We start from the raw sequence: 5016 nt of genomic DNA on the forward strand, positions 1-5016 counted from the left end.
GTTCCACTTGGCTGGGTTGATTTCCAACATGTGATTTATTTAAATACTTCTTTTTTCCCCAAACCTGTCTGTTTAAAGTTACCTACGTTACAGACCACCAAAAAGAGCAGCTTCAGTATTAAACCACTCTTGTGTCACCTCAGTTAGACATTGCTGTCTTCCATGATATTTCAGTCATAAATGTAACATGTTATTTATAAAACATTAATCCAGTAAAACTAAACCTATTTTTCAATATTTATGATAGTCTATGTACATAAATTGTATGTGTGTATATACTGTAAGTATAATGTATATAATGTAGGTTTGGAATCCAGGATTTATGTATATAATTCCTCTCTCATGACTGATCATTACATCATTTCAAGGAGTTGTTCATGTTGTACATCTGTATAACAACTGTCCAAGGAGAGATTCTTTTACAACAAACCATAGTGCTTACAAAAACGGAAGAAACGTGCTATGCCTAAGTTGTGTAAGAAAACACTAAGGTTGTATTTATTACAAATGTATATGTTGCAATAAATGCAGGAGTCACTTGGGTCCACAAAAAGCATCATTCAGGTTCACGTATGCTTTTCCTCTGAAACTTACCATGGATGTTAAAATTTCCTGAATGCAGCAACGTAACAACTTGTACAATCTAACGTATGTGTTAGGCCACCGAATTCAGGCATCCTACGGTACATCCCTGTACATATGTAAATACCTGCTGTATCGTTACAGGCCAACAGTCCAGCTACAGTTGTTGGCAGGGAGCGCAACACAGTTTCAATGAAACATTGTATGTTTGTTTTAACTGAAATAAATAAATAGATAATCTTCAGCAACTTTGTGGTGATTTTTTGGGGGGAGGCAGTTGAAGGATCTTCTTTAAAGACAAAGGATATCTTTCATTTCATCCATGTTTAACTTATTTATGAGCACTTTTCAGAAAGTGGAAGGTGGGGGAAATAGCATACAAATAAGTCTGCAGTGTCATAGAATTATAGAATGGTTTGAGATGGAAGGGACCCTAAAGACCATCTAGTCCCAACCCCCCTGCCATGGGCAGGGACACCTTCCACTAGACCAGGTTGCTCAAAGCCTCATCCAGCCTGGCCTTGAAGACATCCAGGGATGGGGCATCCACAGCTTCTCTGGGCAACCGGTTCCAGTGCCTCACCACCCGCTCCGGGAAGAACTTCTTCCTGACATCTAATCTAAACCTCCCCGCTTTCCATTTAAACCCATTATCCCTTGTCCTGTCACTACAGGCCCTTGTAAAAAGTCCCCCCCAGCTTCCTTGTAGGCCCCTTCAGGTACTGGAAGGCTGCAATAAGGTCTCCCCGGAGCCTTCTCTTCTCCAGGCTGAACAAGCCCAACTCTCTCAGCCTGTCCCCTTAGGAGAGGTGCTCCAGCCCTCTGAGCATCTTTGTGGCCTCCTCTGGACTCACTCCAACCAGTTCGTACCCTTCTTAGGTTGGGGGCCCCAGAGCTCAACAATCTATGACACTTCAAGAGTAAACAGAACAAGTCTGGACATTAAAGAAAATGAGAGATTAAATTCTGCAAGGAACCTTTATTATGTCTTTTTTTGCAGCAGAGGTGTAGCTGGAGACAAGACTCGTGTTAGATCTTGTATAAGTGTAATGAATAAGAGTCTTGCCAAAATCCTAGGCCATTTTCCTGCAACTGCATCTCCAGGAGAAGAATAGCTGCTCCTGTAAAAATTGTTAAAACTGGTGCATTTGTTTCACTTGTATTGTAGCAACTGGATACAGACCAAGTGCGCAAATGGGTTCTTTGTTCTCCGGGAATCTGTATCACTTCCCAGGAATCTTTTATCTTTCCCAGATATTAAGAACTGTGTGTGAGAGGCACTGGAGGTGTAATTCCGTGTGTGTTATGTATACAACAAAACACTGTAGGAAAGGAATATTAAAGAGGCATAGTAAAGTGCCTTGAAATTAGGAAAATACATCAGTTAAGGTTTCTTTAATTACATGATCACATAGTATTTTCTGCTGGAACCCCCACTGCGTAGTTATTCATTATTTTACTGTTTATCACATTTTCTGTGTGTTCACAGGGTTTATGTGTTTGCTCAAAGTCCAAAGCCCACCCTGATGAGGGATGAACATTCTCATTTCTCTCTATTTTAATATCATCTTTGTGAAACACAAGTGATTACTCATTTTCACAACATTGTAGGCCTGTAAGAGGGTGTTAATTAGTCTACACATCTGGGGACCTGAAGTGTGGAGAGGCAGCGCTGCGAAGCAGCCATGCATCTGACACCACAGTTTGATCTGCACTTACTTTGTATTCCAGCATTTGCTTACACGGATCCAAAGTGTAACTGCAAACAGGTTTTGTGTGGTCATCGTTCTTGAAACAGGAGCCCTGAGCACCAAATTAAACATTGGGTGATCGGGTCCGGAGATGCACATTGTCGTAACTCGCCAACTGTCGTGCAGGAATTTCAGAGCAGTAGAGAAGCCCATTCCCTAGGACGCTGCTTGAACAATGAAGCCCTCCTCTCTGCAATCAGGCATTTACATCAATGTAAATAATGTGGGAAGTAGTCTTTTCTACACACTACCAAGAGCTGGCTCACCCTGTGAGATGAATGAGTCGGTGCAATGACTTAAAAAAAAAAAAATATAAACAGAAATTACATTGTGTGACAGTGTCTAAAATCCTGTGCTTTGAACCTCTTTGCCCACCACAAATCCTTTGCTCCAGAAGAGGGATACGCTGTGCCTTAGGGTTTATTCACAATGCTGAGACCTGGGAATCTCTTGAGGCCTCTGCAGGGGAGAGATGTCATCTACTTTTTTCTGGTCCCCCTCAAGTTTCCCTCTTTCTTCCCTCCTGGTCTTGCCAAGTCTGTTCTGCCCCAAGGTCACGCCTGGGCATCTCACCCCAGGGGTTTGTGCAGCAGTTGGGTGGCATTAGGTCATGCCCTTTAAGGTCCCCCTTGGCTACCCGTTTGCAGGGCAACACAGGTCCCATTCGGTCCACACACCCAGGTTTCGTTGCTGCAGAATGCGCAGAGGGTGGACAGTGTATGCTCAGGTTTCAGCACCAGAAGGAGCTGAGGTGCCATGAGGGAGCCACCAGCCCTATCCTTAAGGGACTGTGGACATGCCATCCCACCTCCAGCATGGATGTGGCCAACTCCCGTTTCATCAGCCTCTCTGGTTTCAGTCTCTTGAATGTGACAGTCTAAACCCCACATGCATTCACGTGCATTTCCTTCTCTCTTCTTGCACAGCTGGTTCTGGCTTTCAGAAAGCAACTCCTTGTCAGCTCTATCACTCTTTCTCTGACCCCAGTCCCAGTTTGTCAGTTGCCCAACAACACCTCCTCTCCCAGCTCCTCTTGCGAGCCACCTTCTCCCTTCATCCACTACCTTTGCAACCTGCCCAAGTCCAGCTCCCACCCTTCCACCTTCCCTTTACCCAGGCACAGCTAGAAACATCTTCCTTTGATTTTCCTAGTCTCTGCCCGTCTGGTCTCCTTACGGCCTCCACTCTAACTACAACCCTTATTTTCTTGTTCTCTGCACATCCTTCCAGTCCCAGTTCTCCAGCAGTCCCACATGGACTCCTCCAATGGCCCAGAGAAGCCCACTACCACACTCAGTTCAGGCATCTCTTGTTCCTCTGCCTTTGGCTGGGTGTGAAGCCCTGCTGTAGAGAATGGGAGGGGCAACACTTCCCAGGAAAAATTATTCATTATTTAATACAGGAAAGTGTCCTCTTTTCCATGATTTTCTTTCCAAATGGGCCAATTCATTCAGGCTTTTGGAATTTTTTGCCACACAGATGCACAAAAACACCACCCTGCTGCAGTTACTCGTAACGGAAAATGTCAGGAGAAGCATCTTAAGCTAGGCAATGTTTAAAAGAACAGAAACGCATTCCACTGAGAGAACAGTCAGGTAATCCCAGTAACAGGTGGCATCATCAACTGTGTTTGAAAAGGTTATTTAAAGTAGAAATAAGTGCTATCTTTATTTTCATTATTATTTTTCTATATTATAAAAGGGGAAAAATGTTTTCCTGTTGTAGAACGTAAATTGATGGGTTATAAATGTTTGACAGGTACTAACAACAATGTAGAAATGCAGTGTGGGTCTTGGAAAGGAAATGTATCTTCTGTAACTAGCTTTTGGAGATCTTTGAAAATCATCTTCACATCGTCTCCAACCAGCTCAGATTGCAGCAAAATTAAATGGAGCCAAGCAAAGTGCTGCAGGTATTCCCAGATGCTCAGGACTTACTGGGCTGGGGCTAGCATGATCACCCACGCGTCTGCTTTTTGTTAAAATAAATAGCAGCCCATGAGCAGGCAATATTGCTTCTTCCCCACTTCAGTAAAATGATTTAATGCGCTAGTAGAGCGTATCTCAGGGTTGGAGCCCAGGTAACCACCCAGAACAGACAGGCAAGTCCCATGAGAGGTGGTGTGGGCTGGGAGCTGCACCCGGGCACCTCACCCTGCCTGTGACCATGTCACCTGGAGGCCCCACTTGAATCCCCACCAGGGCCTTGGGCGATGAATAAGACTGGTGACAGGCAGGTGGTCCCATGGTGGACAGGCACAGGGAGCGTGCCCCAGCTCAATGGCTGAAGAAAACAAATCAGCAGTCAAAGAAAGCCACAGCAGAGCTACAGCTTTGTGGAAACGTGGAGAGCAGCCACAGAGAGCATGAACAGTTTTGCTCTGTGTCCATCAGCAAACGGCAGCGACCAGTAGAGAGACCTTCAGAAAACAGGTTTGAAAATAGCTGTCACTAAAATATTTACATTGCTATTCTGACACAATCAGGGAAGTGTCAGATGTGGAACTGTTGCTCTGGAAGGGTTACTGGACTCCGGGTAAAAATGGCATATGAGGCATGTGTTTTTCTGCAGAACAAGTGAGGAAGTTCCTAAGAATACTGCATTGGGTTTGCCTGGCAAGGTTTGGGTAGCAGAGGGGCTACAGAGGTGGCTTTTGTGAGAAGCTGCTGGAAGCTTCCCCTGT

This window comes from Eurypyga helias, unplaced genomic scaffold (genome assembly GCF_000690775.1).
Source record: "Eurypyga helias isolate BGI_N326 unplaced genomic scaffold, ASM69077v1 scaffold9012, whole genome shotgun sequence".
Classification (NCBI taxonomy): domain Eukaryota; kingdom Metazoa; phylum Chordata; class Aves; order Eurypygiformes; family Eurypygidae; genus Eurypyga; species Eurypyga helias.